The sequence below is a fragment of the Panthera onca genome, chromosome C2, assembly GCF_046562875.1.
Source record: "Panthera onca isolate mPanOnc1 chromosome C2, mPanOnc1 haplotype 2, whole genome shotgun sequence".
NCBI classification, from domain to species: domain Eukaryota; kingdom Metazoa; phylum Chordata; class Mammalia; order Carnivora; family Felidae; genus Panthera; species Panthera onca.
Genome location: NC_138347.1, coordinates 106,496,434 through 106,523,060, shown reverse-complemented (window position 1 = coordinate 106,523,060; position 26,627 = coordinate 106,496,434). Strand labels below are relative to the sequence as shown.

Genomic DNA, 26,627 nt, shown 5'->3' with positions numbered 1-26,627 from the left:
GTTGTCTAAATCTGAAAATTGTGATTTTTATCCTGGTATATATCTTTTACTGTGACAACAAGGAAAAAAAATTGCACTCCTAATTTCCAATTGCGGCTGAGACCCAGTCAAACCTAAAATGTTGAACTACGATAGTTTAGAGTGCTTAAAAGCAATATTCCATTAGAGTCAGGGTCCCAAAGCAAGGAAACACCAACAACAGAAACTAGATTTAGATGGCAGACCCCTACAAATAAGTAGATTCAAACTAAATGTGGACTAATTTATACATATAAATGGATAGTGTTCTTACCTTATTTGACCCCTCTAAGTCCTGACTTCATGCTTTTGCCCTGATTTCATGGCATAGTGAGAAAACAAGTGAATTCCCATAGCAAGAATCCTCAGTAGAATTCTCTTCTTTTGACTTTCTGAAGTGCACATTTTGACATTGTTAACAGAAACAGTCTATCTGCTTTCAGTGATGCTTATGGTCACCCATAGAACAAATAGATATAATACTAGATGGAAAGTAGCCGAAGCAAATTATAATATTTTAGTACTGCTATGTTATGTGGTATTCTGATCAATGTAACTAATTAATAACATAATAGCCCTTATAAAACACTGTGGTACTGTAAATTACAAGTGTGGTACTTATTACCAACCATGTGAATATAAGTTGTAGTTATTAGTCTAATCCCATTAATTCAAATCTTAATTGGAGTCATCAACGGTTGAAAAAGGATGGCTCTCATGCGGTAACCACAGATACTGAAATTGTTAGGTGATTCATTATTATGAAAAATATATAATATTTTATAATGCTTTTTATACTTTATAATGTAATGCTTGCCCTAGTAAAACAAACCTTTAAATACTTCAGAACCCCTCATTTACACAGTGACAATTGATTACAGTAGTCCCTTTCATTATTATCACTTCTAAACGTATTTTCAAAGATATTTTATTAAGGATTTCTTAAGTAACTTTAGATACTTTAACATTATATTGCAATTCTTTTGAAAATATTCTTTACTTTAGACATTCAGGAAGTCAAACTGACCTTGCACTTAGTCTGTGATATAAGTAACGTTTTTCATTTCAGTACCTGAGAACTGTTTGAAAAGCACATCCCTCTAATTATAGCTATTTTAATTAGCATCCTAACAAGAGTATCAACTCTAGGATTGTAGCAGATTTAGTATCCACGAAGCACATAATAAATAGTCGGTTTCTTAGTTATGGAATGAATGAACAAATGGCCAGTTTACACTTCCTTCTTTGAAATCCATGCTTAAATAACTTATCTTGAGTTTGCAGTTGATTTTAAATAACCTCTTTGAAAGTGTCACCCAACCTTGTTATGTCTCCTTTCTTTTTTTTTAATAGAGTTCTTTTTTTATTAAAGTTTATTTATTTATTTTGAGAGAGAGAGCAGGGGAAGGGCAGAGATAAAGGGAGAGGGAGAATCCCAAGCAGGCTCCACACTGCCAGCACTGAGTCCGATGCAAGGCTCGATCTCATGAACCATCAGATCATGACCTGAGGCGAAATCAAGAGTCTGACGTTTAACTGACTGAGCCATCAGGCGCCCTTGTTATGTGTCTTTTCTAAGACCTCATCCATTAGGCTATTTCTCTAAAGAATTACAGTAGTTCAAAAAGAAAGGAATTTCAAAATACTATCAATATTTCCTAGTGGATTTATCAAGTCTTTACCTAAGCTCACTGAATTTTATAAGCACCCAAAAGTCATAGGAAAATTAGAACCACAAATGTTGGAGAAAAATTCTGTTGGTAACAGAGCCTATATGACACTGATTTCAAAAGATAAAAGGTGTGTTTCATTCTTTGTTGTTGTTTGCTTCCAAAATTATTTTCTTATATGTTGTCTAGATACTTGAATGCTATCAAACTAACCCTTCCTGAAAATGAGTAATGTATAAGCTGCATTTATTTTATTTCATGTAATTAGTCTAGCTACAAACTGAAACCTGAAGTATATCTGTATGTGTATGTGTATATATTTCTACCTCTGAAAAGAGTAATAATCCTGTATTTCCAATTTATAAGCCACTAGTAATTCATTCTATCACATCATCTATATAGTTATCTCTTAATTTCTCAGCATGCTGATATGCAGCACAGGGTTGCAAGTATTGTTAAAATGTAGATAAATGTTATCTGCCCAGTTCCTTTTACCCATTTTCTGTTATCTCAAAAAAGCTATTGTATTAGTATAGCAAGATCTTTGCATTGCAAATACATTCTGACTATTATGCAGTCCTTTCCTTTGGGTATTTTTTATTTATGTTTGCAAATGTTGTAGTCTAGATAAAGTCGGGCTACTCACCAGCCCTGGTCCAGGGTAACTACTTTGCCTTCTACCCTTTAAACAGTGAGAGCCTGGAGAGCTCTTCATGGCCCTTGCACAGGTCTGTTGAGTTTCCACTTATCAGACATCACTAGTACATTGGTATGAATCCTCTTTCTTGAACCATTTACCCTTTAACTTTTCATTTGAGTTGAATTATATAAAGGTTACATTATTTAGCAAAAGTCAACTGAATATTTAAGGTTTAGGTTTATAGTGTCCTTCTTTATTTTTTAAATTTTTTTTTTTAACGTTTATTTATTTTTGAGACAGAGCGAGACAGAGCATGAATGGGGGAGGGTCAGAGAGAGAGGGAGACACAGAATCCGAAACAAGCTCCAGGCTCTGAGCCGTCAGCACAGAGCCCGACGCAGGGCTCGAACTCACGGACTGCGAGATCATGACCTGAGCCGAAGTCGGCCGCTTAACCGACTGAGCCACCCAGGCGCCCCTATAGTGTCCTTCTTTAAAAATAAGTGCTTTTTTCCCTAATTCTAGATTGTGTTTTAGGAAAAATGAATAGTATTAAATCTTTCAGTTCTGTTTTCTTCCATATTCTTTCTTAGATACAATAAATGCTTGACTTCACCTCCTCTTTTTCTTTGTATGTGTTTGAAAATGTTCTGACTGTAATTAAAAGTCATTTCAACTTTGTTCCTTTTGATTTTTTGGTATCATTGAATGCTTTAACAAAATTGCTTAGGTCTTCTATATTTTATTTTTATATTTAATATAGTATTTATTTAAGGGATTTAATTATGTTCTAAATCCATCTATAAGCATAATAGCCTTCTGTTGTATTATGATTTCTAATACAAATTTATTTGTGCCATATTAGCAGCTTTTGAATTCTTTTTCCCCTTGTGTTTATTCAAAATAGCTCTACCCATCTGTTAGTTTTCTACTTCAAATATTTTTTTTCAAAAATGTTGGGCAACCCAGTCTCAATTATTTATGGAAATGGTAGACAGTGATAATAATATGAACACAATATGAGGTAGTCAAGTGAAGATTTAGAGCAATTCTCAAGTCTTATTTAGTTGAAATTCATCAAACCTTTTGCCACATGTGAATGATAAGAAGTAAAATAAATTAGCCCTAATTTCATCTTTTTTGTTGCAGTCAGTCCTTTAGCAAAGCTGGGGATAAAAAATGCAAGTAAGTGAAAAGAAAAAGGAATGCCAGGCAATGTTCTAAATACTTTCCATATTTTAACTTTCTTAATCATCATGAACTCTGTGAGGTTCGTGCTATTACTATCCCTGTACTATAGGGAGGATAGGAAACGAAAGCTTCATAATTTGCTCCATGGCTCGTAAATGGTAAAGCCAGTACACAGACCCAGGCAGTATGACTCCAGTGCACATTCCCCTTCTTTAAACATAAATCACAACCCTTATGATCAAATATAATACTATTTAATTCCTTCTTCCTCTATCCTTTGCCCTCCTCTCTCAATCTCACCCTTAAGCACTTCCTTACTGTATTTCTTTGTGTCCTCAGATAGATCTGTACTCATATTAAGTTTCATCACAGGGGTTTCTGGGACATCCATCAGGTGAGATACTCTAGTCAGAAGCACATTTTGTGGAGGTGTCCATGTCCTTTTCCTAATAATCTTGATGCTTTCCTCCCTAGTGAATGACTGGTCTATGTAACACACACACTTGTCAACAAGTTCACAGCCGCCTTCAAAGTCTGGACTAGAGACAGACCTAGGCATCTAATTTCTCAGGTCCCTTTCTCAGAGGTACTGGCTGTCCCAGTGCTTTTAGGTCCCTAGCATAAAGCACACTTAACACCAAGTCTTACCACACTCAGGGAGAGAAGTGTTTACAATCCCTTCTTTCTTTCCACTGTGGTTCCTTGCCTAAGACCAGAGAAGAGGAGTGTTGGAAACTCTGAGGGATCCCTTATCCCTTCTAGAGATCCTTTATAAGAATTTCAGAGTGAAGTTAGGAGGGTAAAATGCAGGTGCAGAAGTATCACTTAGGAGTCATTGTTTATTAGGTCCATATGTTGATGTAAATAGGTTAGATGGAAATAGGGATTGTCCTTTCTAGCCTTCATCCTAATTGGCTACCTGCTATAATATGCAATATTATTTCCTTCTTAGATTTAAACATTTGAGACCCCCTCCCCTTTGTCTTACTTTATTAGATAGTTCCATTCCAAGATTTAAAATCTCCTTTTTAAGGAAATTTGTATTCCCATGTATCAGATTTGACATTTCTACATCTTTCATAAGGTAGTGCTTTGTAAAAATATCTGTATTGTCTTTTAACACATTAGCTCTAATGTTAGAAAGCTGTTTTCTTTAAAAAGAAAATTAATCTGAACGCATTGCTTTATTCTATATTTTCTCCTCAAGTTCTTTATTTAGTCAAAATCACTCAAGAACAAATACCCAGTTATTTAGCCTTGCCATCTTGTCCTATTTCCCTCAGCAGTGATTTCTCCTTTATAGTCCTCTTGATTCTGTGTCTACAAGATCTTGATTTTAAACATTTTTAACCTTTCTTTTGTATAGAGTTATCTGTCATATTACATAACATCAGCTATTTAATCCTCAGTTTTGATGCTTCCAGTAAATGTGTGCTAATTCATTTTTAACTAACTTTTTAACAAAGGAAACGATTCCTCCTTATTTTTCTAATAGCTCACTAATAATGTTTTTGCTTCATATGCATTCAGCTGTGCTCTGTATGGACTTAGAAGCCAGTTTAGATCACATTTTACTTATTTTCAGTAAGGTGTTCATGTACATGGAATGCAAATACTCTGATCTCTACTTAACCATTGTTAGGCCTCCAGTGACAACCATCATGTATTTCCTCACTAATTTAAATATTTTCTTTGCTCTACACACACAAATTTCAAGACCAACTAAAGGCTATAGCTTTCTTTTCAATCAGAATCTCCATTATAAATTAAACATTAGGAAGCTGACATACATTTTGAATGCCCACAGGTGTACAATCCTGTGAATAACCAAGGGAAGTCATTGCAATATAAGGAGTCAATGGTACCTAGTGGAAATAGCCCTAGCCTATTCTAGCTGAAGTAAGAGAATGAGATTCAGAGTGCCAGCTCTGCCATTTACTGGCTCTGTGACTGAATAAGTCCCTTAACTTCACTGTGAGTCTGAAGTGAGGAAGATTATAAAATCTACCTAGAATTATTATAAATAGGAATGGCTTGTAGAATTTAAAAATTACTGTAAACTACATAGTACTATATAAATGTAAAATTTTATTCCTCAGAATTGTAACACAAAAAAGTATAATGCTCACCCTATTATCCTTCATTCTTTTTGTAACTTTTATCAATTCAATAAATTAACTGACCATCCAGCACATGCTGGGTACTGTTCTAAGCCATATGAATAGACCAGTAAAAGAGGAAATCAAGGCCCCTGTACTGAAAGAACTTATATTCTAGAGGTTGAAGACAGAAAGTAAACATGGAGACAAATAATAAAATACAATTAAATTATATAGAGGTTAGGGTTTTCTCACCCTCTGTGTGACCATAAGAGGCCCTTTTAAGCCCAGTTTCCCCATCTGTTAGTAAATAAGGATGATAATAAGTCATCTACCATCTAAGAGTATGGTTGTGATATAGTAGATATGGAACTATTTTATAGACTTTACAAAATGTTGTTGCTATTTTATTGATTTAAAAAATGCTTTAGCACTCAGTGATGAGGTAAAAAGGGAAATCAATTATCAGTAGAAAAGGAAATCACAGTTGAAAATATAAAGATCACGTATCAAAACTTATGGGATGAAGATAATATGGTGGGATTAGCTTATTTGAACTCACCCACCTCTGAGAACAGATAGAAAAGCTGGTCAAAATATTAAGATATATTTTTGAAGGCATCAGAGAGTTACTCAGGCAATGGAGAAGAATGGGTCTCAGTTCCAAGAAGAAATGGTGAGTTCAACATTTGGAGCCAGTTTTCCCCTAGAAATGATTCCAGTAGTATTATCTGTCTGCCAATTCTTAAAAAGGTCACTGAAAGGCTAAGAATCTGGGCAGAGCTCTTGAGAGACTCATGGAGCTATTAGGATAAAATCTAGAATTTGGGGCCAGTCAAGGAAAGGAAGATTCTGATAAAACCAGCAGGCATTAGGTTGGGATCTTAACAGATTACTCCCTAAAAGTGAGGATGAACCAGAAATAGGCACCCCTAGGGACTGAAGCCCAGATTTGAATCATCTCAATTCCTGATTGAATTAAAATGATTTCAAGATTGCTAGTGCCTCTAGCCAATTACCAAAGCAGATATAAATCCTTTCTGGAAGGAGATAACATTATCCTAAGCCCCCAAATTATCTTTACAGCTCTTTCTATATGACATCCATTAAAAATAACCAAGCATATGAGAAAATAAGACAAGATGAAGAAACATGAGAAACAAGAGGACAAGAGAAACAACAGTCAGCAGGAACAGATTCACAAAGGATCAAGATAATGAAGTTGTTAGATGCAAATCTTAACATTGTTCTGCTTAATTTGTTCATGAAAATAAAAGACAATACTGATCATTTCTGGTCGTAATTGGAAACTCTTAAAGAATTTAAAGAGTAAATTGAACTGAAAAGTACATTAACTGAAATCAAGAACTTAAGGCTTAAGTTCCAGCTCTGCAGAGCAGAAAAAAGAATTCGAGAACTGAAAGATTAGAAGAAAACATCTTGAATGAAGCAGTGAAAAACAACAGGATGTAAAATACAGGTAAAAGACATAAGGAATAGGATGAAAAGATTCACAGTGACTATACTTGCAGTCCCAGAAAAAGAAAGAGATTTAGGATAAGTAGTATGTGACAGGAAATGGCTGCGAAGTTTCCAAAACTATCAAAAGACTCCAAGCTACAAACTAATGAAATGCTACAAACTCCAAACCAGATACATACAGTAGAACCTCACCTAGGCACATTACATTAAAAGTTATATAGCAGCACTGTCAACAATAGCCAAAGTATGGAAAGAGCCCAAATGTCCATCGATGGATGAAGGATGAATGGATAAAGAAGATGTGGTGTGTACACACACACACACACACACACACACACACACAAAATGGAGTATTACTCGGCAATCAAAAAGAATGAAGTCTTGCCATTTGCAACTACATGGATGGAACTGGAGGGTATTATGCTAAGTGAAATCAGTCAGAGAAAGACAAAAATCATATAACTTCACTCATATGAGGACTTCAAGAGACAAAACAGATGAACATAAGGGAAGGGAAACAAAAATTATATAAAAACAGGGAGGGGGACAAAACAGAAGAGACTCATAAATATGGAGAACAAACTGAGGGTTACTGGAGGGGTTGTGGGAGGGGGGATGGGCTAAACGGGTAAGGGGCACTAAGGAATCTACTTCTGGAATCATTGTTGCATTATATGCTAACTAATTTGGATGTAAATTTAAAAACATAAAAAATTAAATTATAAAAAAACACACACACAAAAAAAGTTATAAAAACCAGGGCTCCTGGATTGCTCAGTCAGTTAAGCATCCAACTCTTGATTTTCACTCAGGTCATGATCTCAGGGTCGTGGGAGCAAGCCTTGTGTTAGGCGTGCTGAGCATGGAGCCTGCTTAAGATTCTCTCTCTCCTTCTCTCTCTGCCCCTCCCCTGCTCGCACACGTGCATGTGCTCACTCTGTCTCAAAAAAATACAAATAAATAAAGTAAAAATAAAGTTATAAAAATGAAAGACAAAAGCATCTTAAAACAGCTGAGAAAATAAATTATATTCAGAGTAGCAAATACTAGACCAGAGCTGATTTCTAAACAGAAACATTTAAGAAGGCATACTTAGACCAACACCTGGTATAGAATGACACCTCTCAAATTTTTGAAAGAAAAATCTGCCAACTTACACTTCTAAACCTAGGAAAATATCCTTCGAGAATGAAGGTGCAAAGTTGAATCACTAGGTTGTATACTTGAAGTTAATGTAACATTGTGTGTCAGCTATACTTTAAGAAAAACAACTCATTAACTAAATAGATATTTTTGTTTTTATAAAAAAAAAAAAAGAGTGAAGGTGCAGTAAAGACATAGGCAAAAACTGAGTGAAACTGTCACTAGTAGACCCTTCACTAAAGGAAATATTAATGAAAAAAAAATGAAAGCTAGCTGTCCTCCCACTTGCTAGAGATATAAACAATATAAACATTTTGTTAGATATTGTGGCTGTTTGACAGTAGAGACATGTGAAATAGTAAATGGTGTTAGGGGAATCTGGTATAAAGTAAGCATTACACATTATTCATAGGTATGAAAGGAAGCATATACTTCTATACCCTAAATATTTTGAATCACAGACTTTCTGGTAATAGAAAGATTTCCTTCTTTCTCGTGGCTGAATAACATTCCATTAATATTCCCGAACATTCCATTAATATTCCTGTGTGTGCATGAGTGTGTGTGCGCGTGCTCGCACGCCCATCTTTAGCTATTCATCTGCTGATGGGTATTTTGTTGTTTCCCATATCTTGGTTATTGGAAATAATGCTGCAGTGAACAAGGGGGTGCAGATATTTTTTTGAATTAGTTTAGTTATTTTTTTTTCAGATAAATGCCCAGAAGTAGAATTGCTGGATTATATGGTAGTTCTATTTTTAAGTTTTTGAGCCACTTTTATATACTGTTTTCCATAGTGGTTGTACCAATTTACATTCTGACCAACAGTACACAAGGGTTCCCTTTTCTCTATAGCTTCATCAACATTTGTTATCTCATGTTTTTGATGATAGCCATACTAACAGGTATGAAGTGAAAACTCATAGTGGTTTTGATTTGCATTTCCCTAATAATCAGTGACGTTGAGCCTGTTGACCATTTGGATGTCTTCTTTGGGAAAAAATGTCTGTTGAGTTCCTCTGCCCATTTTTAAATCAGATTGTTTTTCTCTTATTGAGTTGTAAGAGTTCTTTATTTATATGTTTTATGTATTAACCACTTATCCAGTATATGGTCTGCAAATATTTTCTCTCATTCTGTAGGTTGCCTTTTCATTTTGTTGATTATTTATTCTGGGCAGAAGCTTTTGAATTTGACACAGTCCCACTAACTGATTTTAGCTTTTGTTTATACTTTGGATGTCCTATCCAAAATTATTGCCAACACCATATATATATATATATATATATATGTCATATATTTATGATTATTATATCTTCTTGATGAATTGACCTATTTATCTTTATATAATGGCCTTCTTTTTTTCTTAATACCATTTTTGGCTTAAAGTCTATTTTTTTTCTGATATAAGTATAGCTACTCCTGCTTTCTTTTGGTTTTCACTTGCATGGAATATCATTTTCTGCCCCTTCACTTTGAGCCTGTGTATGTCCTTGAATCTGAAGTGAGTCTCTTGTAGGTACTATATAGTTGGATCTTTTCTTTTCTTTTTTTTTTTAATCTGTCCACTCTGTGGTTTTTGATTGGTGAGTTCAGTACATTTGCATTTAGAGTAATTACAGATTTCCCCTGCTATCTGAAAGCAGAGCATTCCTATGAAATCTTTCATAAGCCAGAATGGTGTAAAGCAAATCAGTTACCTAATATATATGGGACATTTTTGGAGTATTCCCAGACCTCTTTTCTGATACTTTAGGACATCTTGCTAAGAGATACACAGAATCAATTGAGATAAAGCACAGATGCTCACAGACATAGTTCAAAGCTATGGCTGCTTGATGCTTAAATGCTGAGTATAGTTCCTGGGGCAGGATCTTGGCAGTGCCGTTCTTGCTGCTTGGGGTATGTGCTGCCTCTACAGTAGCTCACTGTAAAACAAACATAGAGTGCTATTTTTGCTTTCTGCCTTTTTTCGTAAAAGTGAAAATCCTCTTAGGATTTCTTATGGTTACTGAAAATAGGTACTAACATAGGTCTTTTGTAAAAGTGAAGTGGCATAATACAAACTTCAACTTTTGAAAAGGAAGAGATATCTAGATTGCTATGTAAAGACTTACTAATGCCATTGTATTAGTTGCTTTCTGGCTGTTTTATAGTTACATTGTTTCTTTTTCCTCTGTGATTTTCCATGGTGGTTTGCTCTGTTGCTCCTTTCTTTATCTTTTGTGAATCTACCGTAGCTTTTTGCTTTGTGGTTACCACGAGGCTTACATAAAACATCTTATAGATAAAATAGTCCATTTTAAGATGATAGCAACTTAACTTTGATCACATACAAAAGCTCAACCCTTTTAATATTCCCTTTTGTATTTTTTATGTCACCCTGTTACTTCCCTAATTTGTATTTTTGATGTCCCAGTTTATCACTTTTCATATTGTGTATTTGTCAAAAAAATATAGTAGCTAGTTATTTTTAATACTCTCTTCCTTTAACGTTTATACTGTAGTTAAGTGGTTGATACACTATCCTTTCTCAGAATTATAGTTTCCTAAATCTGTGTATTTACCTTTAACAGTGTGCTGTATACTTTCATATGTTTCATGCCACTAACATCTTTTTTTCAACTTGAAGAAGTTTTTAGCATTACTTTCAAGGCAAGGCTAATGGTGATGAACTCTCTTAGCTTTTGTTTGTCTAGGCAAGTCTTTATTTCTCCTTCAAAGCTGAAGTACAACTTGATGTATAGAGTATTCTTGGCTGACCATTTTTTTCTTTTAAGACTTTGAATACATCATTCTACTCTCTCCTACCCTATAGGGTTTCTGCTGAGAAATCCACTGATAGCCTGATGGGTGTTCCTTTGTAGGTTACAATTTTTTCTTTTCTGGTTGCTTTTAGGATTCTCTCTTTCTCTTTGGTTTTTGACAGTTTCATTGCAATGTGTCTTTGAGATAATAAGCTGATTAGCTTCATGAACATGAATGTCTAAGTCTCTCCCCAGGTTTGGGAAGTTCTCAGCTATTGTCTCTATAAATAAACTTTCTGTCTCCATCTCTTCTTCTTCTGAAATCCCACTCTTCTAATAGTTGTATGTTTGATGAGGTCTGATTGATCATGTGGACTTTCTTCACTCTCTTTATTTTTATTTTTTTGTTCTTCTATTTAAGTTATTTCAAAGTTCCTAACCTCTCACTCCTTCTGTCCTACCATTCTATTCTGATATAGACGCTCTCTATTGCATTTTCTTTTTCATGTCATTCATTGATTTCCTCAACTCCAGAGTTTGTTTGGTTCTTTTTTGTGATTTCTGTCTCTTTCATAAATTTCTTATTTTCCTGTATTCATTGAATTGTCTTTCTGTTTTCTTGTAGCTTGTTGAATTCCTCAGAATAGCTATTTTGAATTGATCAGCTAGACCACAAAATTTCATGCCTTTGAATTCAGTTATTGGAGGATTATTGGTATCTTCTGGTGATAAGATGTTTCATTGGTTTTTCATGTCCCTTATAGTTTTGTGCTACTGCTTTTGCATTGAAGTAGTAGATACCTGCTGAAATCTTAACTATGTACCTTCTGGTGGAAAATACTGTTTGTTGGTCCTGATATATGTGGGATTTCCTCTTACCTTGCATGAATACACCAGCTCTACACTTCTTGCTGTCTCTTGTGGCCCCTTGATTTTCTTCTGTCCTGATTTCCTCCTATCCTCCCCCTAGTCATAGAGTTCCTGCCTCAGTACTCTGGGTGCTGCTGAAATGAAACAAGTTTCTCCAGCAGCATCCCACACAGATGGAGAAGCTGAGCACTCACTCACTGTTCTCCTTTTCCCCCACATGAAAGTCCCCTGCCATCAGTTCAGCTCCATGCTGTGTCACCTTTGGGGACCCCACAATGGCAGAGTGATACCACAAAAAAATAAGTGATTTTATCCACCTATTCATTCTGACACTTATTATTCAACAAGTTCTACTTCTTCTTAAGGCCAGTTCTTGATCATGGTAGTGACATGCCATCTACACAAAAGATATTTGTCTATTTATGGAGCCAAGAAGACCTACATCCAGTAGATCTAAAAAGTGTGTTTTGTAGGTATTAGCATGAAAAAAAAAGCCAAGAATTCTGATTTTATGATATTTACACTTCAAAATCAGTCTTTCGAAGCTCCACACCTACATCTTCTAATTTTAGAAGTAGTACTACAGGAGTGACTTTAAAGGACACTGTGCTGCAAAAATGATTCCTATGGTGCATATATGATTTCTGTCTATGGAATCAGAAGCTGAAGATGAATCAGTTAATACCATGCAAAGTCTTACACTACACTTCACTATGTTCTCAGAGAAATAAAACGGTATGACAAAGATCAATAGAACAGTTATAGCTAAAGCCTGCTTTTACACTATGTTTAAAAGATCTATGCTTATTTATCGAGGAGAAAACTGATGTTGAGTTGTATAAGCTGGCAACATTATCTACCTGTCAAGTTATCTTACATTTAATTTTTAACAGAAATAAGGAGATACATCTATTTGCTAAAGATCAAACACAGGCCAGTGTTCACATCAGGAAGACAAATTAGCAAGTACATGAATCAAGTTCTATTTATATAAGATGATGATGGCTTAGCATGAGTAAAACATTCTGCCTTGATCATAGTATCAGTATCTGGAAATAGTAATTACCTGTTAACAGAAAACAGATGAAATTCAAATAATTTTTGCAAATCATAATCGTTAACGTTAGTAAGGCTCAAGTCTTATTAATAACTTTAATGATGTCAGAATATGTTCACTATAGCAAATTACTATCTCTGTAAAAGAAATGTGACCAAAATCCAATTAGAGTGTGTAAATGTTTATCTCCTACAGCACACCTTATATAATCTGCCTCTGGCCATAAGATGTATGCCTATTACATACTCAGAGATAAATATTTTAAGGATATTAAATTATGGATTATATGTTATTCAGTACATACCATAAATAATGAAGTCAGACCTAGTTTCTAAATACAATATTTTATCCCCAAAATATTTTATCCCAAAACATACTTTTAGGCTTACTGGCAGACTAACAAACTTTAATCTTGCTCGTAGAGGTTCAGAATGGACATCCAAGAAGAATTGTAATACTAAAAAGTTTTACAATGAGTCAGCCTTGTTTCTTTATGCTATTAGAAATATATTTATGTGGGGTGCCCGGGTGGGTCAGTCAGTTAAGCATTGGATTTCAGCTCAGGTCATGTTCTTACAGTTTGCAAGTTCAGGACCCGTGTCGGGCTCTGTGCTGACAGCTCAGAACCTGGAGCCTGCTTCGGATTCTGTGTCTCCCTCTCTCTCTGCCACTCCCCTGCTCATGCTCTGTCTCTATCTCTCTCTCAAAAATAAATAAAACATTAAAAAAAAAAAGAAATGTATTTATGTGACTATTTTTACTGTAATTGGTCTATCTTGATGTGTGTGTATTTATTTATTTATTTATTTAATTTTATTTTGCGGGTATCGTGGTATTCTTTATTTTATGTTATGAATTGATAGGGAAAATTAGAGGATTAATATAACAAATGATGAAAATATTTTCTAAATTACAGCTGTTTAAACTTAATTTACTTGGTTTAAAATTAAGAAATAGAATGGAAAATGTTAAAGTAGTTTATGTGGGGCCTGATTATTTGTGCAAATTTAGTTTGATTAGATAACTAACCACTGTTTTAGAATAGAAAAAGCTGAGTTTATCTAAAATTATAACCTCAATTCTGGACATTTACACCTTATTATAAACAATTATTAATCCAAGATGATCAGCAGGACTAAATTGAGCACATCTCTGATGTCAAGAAAAAAGAATTATTCCCTGTCAAACTGAATAATAGGCATTGCACGGAGCAAGTGGGATTGAGGTAGAACTAAAATTTAGATTGTACTTGAGGAGACCTGACGTTCAAGAAACTGATGTAATAATGATCGTAATTCTAGACTGGAAAACAAAGCAGAAGTTAAGGCAAAGGATATGGACAATGTCACACTAGAACCCAAGCTTAAAAGATATGAGGCCATGGGGTGCCTGGGTGGCTCATTCGGTTGGGTGACCGACTGACTTGGATCATGATCTCGTGGTTTGTGGGTTCGAGCCCCACATTGGGCTCTGCGCTGGCAGCCCAGAACCTGGAGCCCATTTCAGATTCTGTGTCTCCCTTTCTCTCTGCCCCTCCCCCACTCACATTCTGTCTCTCTTTACTTCAAAAATAAATAAACATTAAAAAAATTATTTTAACAAATTAAAAAAATAAAGATATGAGGCCATGGAACAAGACTGTACCTCTGAGGGAAACATATGAAATGCTCCTGCTAGCCTGAAGAGGCAGTGTATTACCAAGTCTTTTGCTTTGTGAGTCAAAAGACCCTTTGTGTACCTTTTGCTTAAAACAGAACTAGTCTCAGGGTGTTGCCAGTGAAGGCAAGTCGGCAGTGTGCTCCATATTTGGGTAACAGCCTTTCCGATACTGAAGAGACTGCTAAGAGACATTGGGAATGATAGAAATTGTTGGAATGAGGGGCACCTGGGTGGCTCAGTTGGTTGAGCATCTGTCTTTAGCTCAGGATATGATCTTACGGTTCGTGGGTTCGAGCCCCACGTCGGGCTCGGTGCTGACAGCTCAGAGCCTGGAGCCTGCTTCAGTTTCTGTGTCTCCCTCTCTCCTGCCCCTCCCCTGCGCATGCCCTGTCTTTATCTCTCTCTCAAAAATAAACATTGAAAAAACAAATTAAAAAGAAAAGAAAAGAAAAGAAAATGTTGGAATGAGAGTAAAGAAGGTCAGTCATGTTGTTGAGTCCTGTCCAACTGTCACTGCTTGTGATTTGGACCAAGTCTTGCTGTAGTGCTGCTGACCAAGACAGAATAAAGCACCATAGTAATAATATGCTTATTAGTCTTCAGAGCCAAAACACACTAAACATTTTCAGGAAAATCCCACCTTAGGGTTGTTGATGTGAAAAGACAAAATACCCGTTTATGTAAACAAAGAATAAGAAATATACTCTGCAAACCACCATTAAGTAAGCATCAAAATATAGATCAATGAAAAGAAAAATTTTGTGTGACAATGACATTCTAGATATCCCAACTAATTTTTATCGTATTTAGTTTTACCCAATCTTTGTTTCTACCCATCATATTCATAGATGATTTTTTCAATCAAGCGGATTTTTAAATCCAGATTGTTTTATAATTCCAGGGTGAAATTGCTTTATTAATTATCTTTTTGAGAACATTGAGGCAGAAATGCTACTGACCAGCATCTACTTTGAGGATTGAAAAGAACGAGTCTTCTCTTTCTAAAAAACCTTGAAATAGCCTCTTGTTGGAAAAATATCTCCCCTCTGCATCCTTTGAACTTCTCTTTAGACCATCATGTGTCTAGCTTTTATATATATAAATATATATATATATATAATATATGTATTATATATATTATATATGTATATACACACACATACATTAAGAAATATATTATACTTTGCAACCCAGTGCATATTTGCATATGTACTGATCTCAGAGATGAAGATGCACATTTGGAACAAACAGACTTTTGAAAAGAAAGAAAAGTTAAAAAAAGATGGTATTTTCTTCCTAGCCAGGTTGTTTAAAGTAGAAATGACATTCCAATTTTATGATAACAACAGTGATAACGTAAGTCACACAGCTATTACGTTGGTAGAGCCAGTATTTGAGTACAGTTCTAATGCCAGAGCCCACAATCTAATCACTATAGTATATGATCTACTGTGCTATCCTGTGATGGTACCTCTTTTGAAAGTGATTTTGTCCTCTCCATTGCTTCCCTTCACACTAGTTTACATTCATATATCTTTTTTAGAGATGGGAAGCATAAAGATAACAAGATTTAAATTGCCAGATTTTAATCTAAGTGTTTATTTTTTTATTGGAGAATTGATACACTGCTTAGAATGTATTTTTAAAATTTGTTTCTCAAGACTTTGTATATTGCATTTTGTTTTGCCTAGAGGGATTCTTTTAAATATAATTACATTTTTTATAAAAATAATATGAACCTATTTTGTAGAAAATGTGAATAACGTATAAAAAGTATAAAGAAGGAAATAAATACACATAATCCTACCACCCAGAGAGAGAACTTCTGGTCACATTTTAGTGTATCCTCCTAATGTTTGTTTTACAATGTTGAGATAATACAGTATGTACAATGTTAGTTTAATTTATTAACTATGTATTATAAGAGATGAGGGAAGGCCAAATTCTCTAGGCCTCTACTTGTTTACAGAATAAAAATAAAATATAAACACACCTTACTCCGCCTCCCACTCTACAAATCCATCTCACTTTTTTTGATCTCCAGATACGTATAATTTTGTATTGTGCATTCTTCACTGGCTATATAATATACGTAGTTATTTTTTTCATGTTATTAAGAGCTTGGTTGTATAATATTCCAATTTAATAGGTACAGTATGACTTAATTTATGCATTTCTGTGTTATTAAATGCTTAGACTGGTAGCAGCATATATTTTCAGAGATCCATAGTTCAGGCATAGGAAGCAATCCAGGTGTTAGAGCTTAGTGCTTTCCCCATACAAGTACTTCCTCTAGTACTACATATGTGGGAAGTTCTTCTACTTGTTCATAAAGAGGTTCCCTGTACAATTTTGTAGAATTTGTATTTCTAGTGCTATAAAGCAACCATGGTGAAAAAGGGGACAATTTAGGCCAGAGAGGGAATAATAATAATAATAGCTTTTTTATTTACATGGTGTTTTATGATTTTCAGTGAACTTTCACAAATGTATATTATTTAACTCACCCTTCTCAATTCTGCAAGATAGGAAGTATTAATTCCATTTTATTATTTTTTGTAATGTTTATTTATTTGGAGAGAGGGGTGCAGGGCGAGAGAGAGAGATAATCCCAAGCAGTCTCCATGCTGTCAGCACAGAGTCCAATGCAGGGCTCGAACTCACAAACCATGAGATTATGGCCTGAGCCGAAATCAAGAGTCAGGTGCTTAACCGACTGAGCCACCCAAATACCCTTAATCTCATTTTATAATTGAAAAAATAATGTTTAGCTAACTCCAAAACAGAATTCTTTGTAATGGACAATAGTTGCTTCTGAACAAGGTTCAATAACTGACTCTCCTGTAGTGGAGGATTCTTCAGTTTTCGTCTGTTTGTTTTTGTTTGTTTAATTTATAGAACAGTGAAAATATTACCCTAAGGTTAGATCTACTCAGTGCTGATAAGTAATGTTTTTCAATATTTTAATAACCATCAAATTGCCCAGTCTTTTTTTTTTTTTTTAGCTTTTATGAATGTTTAGACCTACCCTTTTATTTTTTTCAATTTTTTAAAAAAATATATTTATTTTTGAGAGCGAGAGAGACAGAGCATGAGCAGGGGAGGGGCAGAGAGAGAGAGAGACACAGAATCCAAAGCAGGCTCCAGGCTCTGAGCTGTCAGCACAGAGCCCGATGCAGGGCTCGAACTCACAGACCGCAAGATCATGACCTGAGCCAAAGTCAGACGCTTAACTGACTGAGCCACCCAGGCGTCCCGACCTACCCTTTAGATATAGATATATAAATTATAGAGAAAATAGGCTATTTTCCTCAAAGTAGTACTAACTCATTAATATAAACACAAAACCCACTGTGGTCACAGGTTTTTTTTAACTGGTTCATGTCTTTGTCAGGAAAACACTACATCTATAGCTTGAATAGCAATTTGTTTTCCAAATATAGACTTTATTTAGAAATTCTTCACTAGAATATGTATAATGTTCCTTGGCTTCCTTCACTTTTATTGATATGAACTGAAGTGTGGAAAAACTTTCTGATTTGCTGTTAGTTCTTCAAAGTCAATTTATATTCCCCAGGAGTGGTAAAACATTCAAAGTAGGTCTCACATATAATCAATGGCTTGGGCACAGCAAGCATCAAAATTGATGTTGTTCATCTGAAGATAGAACTGCCTGAAAACCAGTTGGACTGAAAAAACAGACCAAAAAGAAAAAAAAAAAAAAAAAAAAGTGTTTACATATACACATAATGCGGTTGTGGCAGTCAGTTCATTTAATCCTTAGTAAAAGAAAGCTCATCCAAGTAGTTATCCCCATTTTTATTTTTTCATATAAAGAGAAATTATTTAGTACTTTATTTTGTAGGATCAATTCAAATTTAAATTACAATGACATACCACTTTGCACCCACCTAGATGACTATTATAAATAAGACATAATAACAAGTATTGTTGATAACGTAGAAAAACTGGAGAGAATGTAAAACATTGCTTGTGAAAATGTAAAATGGACACTTTGGAAAACAGTTTGATCATTTTTTAAAAAGTTAAACATAAATTTACTATATGTCTCAGCACTTCCACTCATAGAGGTGGTTAACCCAAAAGGAATGTAAAGTATATATACAAAGAGTTGTACACAAATATTCATAGCAACTTTATTCACAATTGCCCGAAAGTAGAAGCAATTCAGATATCCATCAGGTAGTAAATGGATAAACAAGATGTGGTATAGCCATCTAATGGAATACTATTCAGCAGTAAAAAGGAATGCAATACTGATACATGTTATAACATGAATGAGACTGAAAAACATGCTAGGTTAAAGAAGCTAGACACAAAAGATTGTGTATTGTATGATTCCATTTGTATGAAATGCCTACATAGGCAGAATGTCCAGAAATCATGCTGGGGGTAGGAACAGGGAATATTTGCTAACTTATCTCAGCATCAGTTGGCTTTCTTCCCTTTCAAACGAAAAAAGGATGGGGAGAAATCTTTCCTCCTTTAGGGCCCTCACCTGAGGTATTCTCTATACCTGGTAAGCTAGAAAGTTCTAATAACTTCCCTTTGCCTGGCCAATATATACCAATACTTTAAATGTTGTATCCTCAGAGCAACTATATCCTAACTTCACAGTTTAATCAGGGCTCCTTGTGATACTTTATTTTTTGCAACGCATGCTGTCTTTTCAAAGTATTTATCACAATTGTTAGTCATCCATTTATTCAACAAGTATTTTTTGAACCACCTCCTGTATGCCAGGCACTGTTCTAGTCCTGGCCTCCAGGAGAAAATAAAACGTGGAGCACATCCTAGTGGGAAAAGACAGAATAATGAACATTAGTAAATACAGAATATATGAAGAGGTGGTAAGTGATAGGGAGAACAGTAGAACACGGCGAAAGATAGGTTGGGGGAGAGATGTTGTTTTTTATATAGTGTCTTCAAAAAAGGCCTATAGTAAGATGACATTTGAGTAGAGTTTTGAATGAAGAATATGTACATCTTTCAAAGTTATTATTTTCTTGATTTCCTCTTTTTCTTGATAAATCTCATTTTTATAAATCTGTATTCTTAAAATTTGTATTGATTGATATTACATCTGATAATTCTTCAAAATAAGAGATAAAGTAAATGTAAATAGTATAATTATAAGCTCTTGCCAACTAACGAATGTGAATTTGTATTACATAGCATTTTATCACTGCACTTTGGCAAGTTAAAATATATTAGCATTTTCTCCAGAATGTCAGTCATTTTACATTATTACCCAATTCTGTCCACATCTATGAATATTTTTAAAAAGCAACAATAATTTATTTTTTTAATTTTTTTTAATGTTTATAATTTTGAGAGAGACAGAGTACCAATGGGGAGGGAGAGGGAGACACAGAATCTGAAGCAGGCCCTAGGGTCCAAGCTGTCAGCACAGAGCCCGATGAGGAGCTTGAACCCACAAACTGTGAGATCATGACCTGAACTGAAGTCGGACACTTAACCGACTGAGCTACACCCACACACCCTAACAGTAGTAATTTCTTTTGTAGAGATGGCAAGAGAGTAAGAGCCTAATTTATTAAAACTAAAAAAACTAGGGGCGCCTGGGTGGCGCAGTCGGTTAAGCGTCCGACTTCAGCCAGGTCACGATCTCGCGGTCCGTGAGTTCGAGCCCCGCGTCAGGCTCTGGGCTGATGGCTCGGAGCCTGGAGCCTGTTTCCGATTCTGTGTCTCCCTCTCTCTCTGCCCCTCCCCCGTTCATGCTCTGTCTCTCTCTGTCCCAAAAATAAATAAAAAACGTTGAAAAAAAATTTTTTTTTAATTAAAAAAAAAAAACCTAAAAAAACTAAACTTTCAGATATAATGAAATTGAGACTGTCTTAAACATCGTACAAAAGCACAATTCTGGGTCAAAACCTGGGTAAATTTCTGAAATAGACAAAAAGAAAAGACTAGTTAATAGAAATTATTGTGAATCAGAAACCTGGTTTGTTTTTTCCTAGAAATTCCTTTCTTTTCTTTTCAATTTTCATAATTGAAGTCCACAGTAATAGCTTATTAATCAGGTGTTTTCTGCAAGAAACATATGTAGGGAAAGGGGTTAAAAATGGAGAATGCTTTATTTTCATTATTTAATACATAGAAGGTTACTGACTAAAGATAAAAAGGAAAAATTAAGTAGAAGAAACTTACTAACAAAAAGAAAACAAATTCATGGAGGTATCAGCCTCAGATGGCATTTTACCATTGTGGATATATTTTTGAATAGGTATCTTTGGAATCTACTAATTACAATAGATTTTATAAATCCATTGGATTAATGAGATCATTCTGGGCACAGCTGTCAGAATCTTTGAGAGCTTTTTAAATCATTTTTTTAATATGAAATTTATTGTCAAATTGGTTTCCATATAACACCCAGTGCTCATCCCAACAGGTGCTCTCCTCAATACCCATCACCCACCCTCCCATCCCTCCCACCCCCCCATCAACCCTCAGTTTATTCTCAGTTTTTAAGAGTCTCTTATGGTTTGGCTCCCTCCCTCTCTTTTTTTTTCCCCCTACCCCGCCCCCATGGTCTTCTGTTAAGTTTCTCAGGATCCACATAAGAGTGAAAACATATGGTATCAGCAGGTGAGCATCCAACTCTTAATTTCAGCTCAGATTATTATCTCAGGGTTGTGAGATTGAGCCCTGTGTCAGGTTCCATGTTGGGCATGGAGCCTGCTTGAGATTCTCTCTCTCTCTCTCTCTCTCTCTCTCTCTCTCTCTCTCCCTCTCCCTCCCTCCCTCCCTCCCTCCGTCCCTCCCCTGCTTGTGCATATACACACACTCTCTCTCAAAAAAATATTAATAACTAATTAATTAAAATAAATAAATAAATACAGTATATGCATTCCCAGGCCTCACCACAGGTCAGAAGAATCAGGACAAGCCCAGTTGTTATTTAATGAACCAATACCAAACTATAGATTGGCATTTTTGAACCATTGCTCTAAAATTATTCATTTTGTAGCTAATATGAGATGGCCTATTGTATTTTTTTACAAATGAAATTAGCTTTAATGCATCCAAATTATTGTCCCTTTCAAAGAAGGCAGTTTTCAAGACATACAATGGACTGAGCCTTGTGACCTTATAGCATCACCCGATTTTTTTTTGTCTTTGTCTTACTAAAAACAGTTTAACCGAGCTTGATACCCCACTTTGTTCACCAGATATGACTTTGGATATCTAACAATATTGGTGGAAGTATAATCCAGCATCCAAGGATTGAGTATTTGACATTTAGGTTATTCAAAAGATTGCTTGGTAGGCTATGAAAATCCAAATGTTAAAGCAATGTCTACATCATTTGAGTAAGTGATGTTTGAGGGAAAGCACTTACGTTTTCTGGATTGTTTTTTAAAATCAATCTCATTATTTTGAGCCTCATCTCCTCAACTGAGTTATAGCACCTTGAATGCAGAAACCATATGTTTCATACTTCTTTGTAATCTCAGTGCTTGTACACTACCTTACTCAGAATAGTCACTTCTAATATCTAATGATCATATTTTCCCACTAATGATGTCTCTACACTGAACTAATGAGCCTTTTACCTGTAATACTTTGTGATAAACAACACAGACTTGTTAGGGCAGTCATGTTTGTGATATTGCCAGTAACTGTAAAATGACTTATTTAACTGATCCATCACACCCTTAACATTGGCCTTATTATTAACAGATTTCTGACCCAATGGGTATCAAATATAGTCTAAAAATTCTGATTACCCCGCATTTTCTCTTCATTTTAAAAATTATAGATCTTGTTTTCAAGCTTTCAGTGTTTTTATTCAACAGAATGTTTTCCTTAGCAAAAGTCAAGGTTAACTGTTTAACAGCTTCAAGTTCATCTTTCACATGTATTTGCTCAGTGTTCACCTCTAGAACCAGGCAGAATTCCCATAGTATGCAAAAACACAAGGGGAAGAAAGGATTAAAATCATACCGCGAGGAAATGAGGTGTTTTTTTTGCCCTAAGAGTTTAAGTTCTCCATCTGTTAGTACATCTGGATGTAGTAAAATCTTGCTATAATTTAAAGAAATCGAAAGGAAGGAAGGAAGGAAGGAAGGAAGGAAGGAAGGAAGGAAAAGAAAGAAAGGTAAAGAAAGAGAAAAAGAAATCTGTGTTACTTTAGTCCTCCCTTGTCTGTGGTTTCATTTACCCATGGTCAACCATGGTCCAAAAGTAGATGAACCTCCTTCTGACCTAGCATACCCTAACCCGACATCACAATGCCTATGTCATTCACCTCACTTTATCTCGTCATTGATCATCTTGCCTTATCACAAGAAGAGGGGTGAGTACAGTATAACAGGATGCTTTGAAAGAGACAGGGAGAGGGTCCATTCACGTAACTTTTATTATAGTGTATTGTTACAGTTGTTCTTTTTTATTATTAGTTACTATTGCTAATTTCTTACTGTGCCTGATTTATAAATTACCTTTATCATATATATGTGCATGTAGGGAAAAACATAGTATATATAGGATTTGGCACTATCTGTAGTTTCAGGCATCTACTGGAGATCTTAGAACACATCCCCTGCAGATAAGGGGTGGGGAACTACTGTTTTTAGAAGTTTTGTAACCAACTATTTTGGAAGAATAGAGGTAGATAATAAATTAATATAAATTATTTTGGATTTCTTTTTTTATAAATTTTTAAAATTTTTTTAGTCTTTATTTTTGAGAGAGAGAGAGAGAGAGAGACAGTGTGTGAGCGGGGGAGGGGCAGAGAGAGAGGTAGACACAGACTTCGAAGAAGGCTCCAGGCTCTGAGCTGTCAGCACAGAGCCCGATGTGGGGCTTGAACTCACAAACCGTGAGATCATGACCTGAGCCGAAGCCGGACGCTCAATCGACTGAGCCAACCAGGCACCCCATGGATTTCTTTCAAAAAATAAAAAGCCCTAGAGTTGAGAGGTTAACCAATTATAAATTTCAAAAGTGTTTTATTCTTTCTCTAGATTTATACATTTAGCCTTTAATTAGCCTGGTCATTTAATTAATCTAGAATTTAATAGATTTAAAGTCAAAACATATTTTATACAACTTCTTTTTATATATTGAAATGTCTATGGAGATACTTAGAGAAAAAAAATGTATACATTGGACTTGAAAGTCCTAAATGAGAAAATTGTGGGTTTTTTTAATTTTTATATTACAGTCTCTTAGATAGAAATTAGGCAAATTATAAACATCATGGACTGCTTATCAGTAACTTACATTTGGGAGTAACTGCAGTGTACTAAAGCTAGATTGAATTTATGCATTTTACATGAATTTTTCTATGAACTATTTTACCTTGAAAGGTGACTATCAGAAAAATATAAATGCAAATGTATTGGTTTTTTATTTTAGGGTTTTTTTTTTCTTTTTAGAAGAATACCACCTTAATTCTACTTCCACTGTAAAATAACAATTTTTATGCACTTTTCTAAACTCCCTCAGTTATATTTGTGGCTGATTACAGAGCCTTACCATTATGCCTTTAAGCATAGTTTATTTAATTAATTATTTTGAAGTGCCTATACAGGGGTGTTGTAACCTACATAATCCAGAGCATATCATCACAAGTATATTTACATAGGAACTCTGTGAATCTCTAGAGAGACCAAAGACCCTTGAAACTGCTAATTTAAATCTAATTGAACAGAATTAAGGTTTTCAAACAAAATTTAGAAAGACAGCTCTGAGCTTTTAGAAATGGCCCGCAGAAACAAAAAACCACCTTGCTATTTGAAGAAGGTATTGAACTTTATTCTTATAGGCTGGTTTGTGGACTGCCAGAAAGCAGCGTCATTTATGTGGTCCTCTGACTCAGTCCCAGAGAAAGTTTTCACAATTCCCTTGATCATCACAGATTGCTTTTTGTTTAACATATATCTGAGTCATGCTGGGTATCAGATAAACCCTCTTATTGGTTCCCTCCCTAATTCACTCCCTAATCCCCATCAAGCTAGAATCAATGATCCTCTTCTATGCATCCAGGTCACTCTGTACTGCCCTGTTCACATACCTAAATACTAAAGACAAATCATAATTTCATTAAAAACTTGCTCCTTGGATAAATGATTTTCAGTATTTCATTATTATATAACTGAATTTAATGATTTTCTAGTTCAGCCCTCCTATCTCACACTTTGGGGAATTGAGTTATAAATGGTTATTTATACAAAACACGCAAGAGAACAAACTAAATCACATGATTGGAAAAGTTCTAGGAGTTTGGAATTTAGGTTGGTAACTTCACTGGAGTTTGTTTGTTTTTCTTAATTGTATCAACTGCATTAAAGTTGCCAGTCCCTAAAAGAGTCAGAGTAAAGCAGTCCACAGAACTACTTTGTCACAAACTAAAGACAAGAATCAAGTAAAAGTAATTTAAAAACTAATAGAGATTATTTTAAATGTGTATCTGTATACAAACAAATATTGGAAGCTTCTTGAAAGTATCAGTGGTGTCCTGTTTTTCCTTTCTTTTTTTTTTTTTTTTTATTTTTTTTTTTTAAACGTTTATTTTTTTTTTGAGGCAGAGAGAGACAGAGCATGAACGAGGGAGGGTCAGAGAGAGGGAGACACAGAATCTGAAACAGGCTCCAGGCTCTGAGCTGTCAGCACAGAGCCTGACGCGGGGCTCGAACTCACAAACCGCAAGATCATGACCCGAGCCAAAGTCGGTCGCTTAACCGACTGAGGCGCCCAGGCGCCCCCTGTTTTTCCTTTCTATATTCCTTTCCATTTTATAATTATTCCTCTCCTTTTTAAATTTAAATGATGATGATGATGATGATGATGATGATGATGATGATGATGATTATTGCTCCACTAGAATGTGAGCTATAAGAGACCATGTGTGTGTGCTGACTTTGGTATGCCCAGCACCTAGCACAGGGCAATTAATGTAGTAATTAAAAATGATGACTCCCCAAGGAATTCTAAAAAAAGTCAGAGAGTAGAGAGTTCATGTTTAAAATGTGACATTGAACCTTACTGATACAGAAAGTCGACTTAATAAAATCCTTTAGTGTTATATTTCCTATTGTTTGAATATGCTTGTCTATTTTTGTCCTTAGTTTTATTGAAATTAATAAATTCTTTTTCAATAGTGAATTAATAAGTTAGTGTGATAAAATTCACATTTATGAAGACAGAGCAATCACTCAGTAAAGAAAAAACAAATAGATCAGTATAGTTGCTGAGGATCTCAGCTAAAAAATAAATCAAAACAAAAGATTGAAAACTATAAATTCAAAGTGTATTTGCATGTCTGCATATTTTCATATGATTAGTAAGCCTACTAATCTTTTATGTTTTACCTATGTAACATAAATCTTAATCCAGCAAATATTATTCTTTAACTCAATTTTTTATGTAACATTTATAATCAAATCCATGATATAAAGAAATTGAGTTTTTTTAACTTCCAGTTTTCCATTTAGTTATTCTTCTCTTTTCTAACATTAAGAAGCAGCAGTTCTCCTAGAACAGCTCTTGGATTTTTCAACAGATGGAAGTTTATCTTAGATCAAAACAAAGCTTCTGTTTCAGTGTAGTTCTGCCTAAAGGCAGGAGAATACACTAAAAGACTTCTTAAAGTCCCCTCCATATCCTCCATATATTTTGTTGGCAAGTTTCACTAAATAGATGGGACTTACAATACCCATGAAAGAAGATAGAAATTACATACTTTTCTCCTCAACTGTCTTGCTTGTTAAAGTCATTTTCACCTTTATTATTGAAAAGTTGGGTCTCAGAAATATAGTAAACAAATGTAACACTTTAAATAAAATTATTTCTTCTCAAGCCATTGGAAAAAAGTTCTTATTTCTCCACTTTACAGTTATAGTGTCCCTACATTATTTTTATTGTAATTGTATTGCCAAATCAGGTGTGAGATTAGATGTTGGATGTTACATGTAATCTGCACAGAAATCAAATTATTTAACCTCTAAGCCCACAGTACCCCCTCCTGCTGGTTTGCTGTTAAATATTCAGTATTTTCTT

At 34.9% G+C, this 26,627-nt stretch overlaps 1 protein-coding gene across 1 annotated transcript in view; it reads left to right on the top strand.

The window, feature by feature from the left end:
* RSRC1 (arginine and serine rich coiled-coil 1) overlaps window positions 1-26,627 on the top strand; it is a 414,695-nt gene that overhangs the window by 341,355 nt on the left and 46,713 nt on the right. The gene's annotated exons all lie outside the window — the stretch shown is intronic.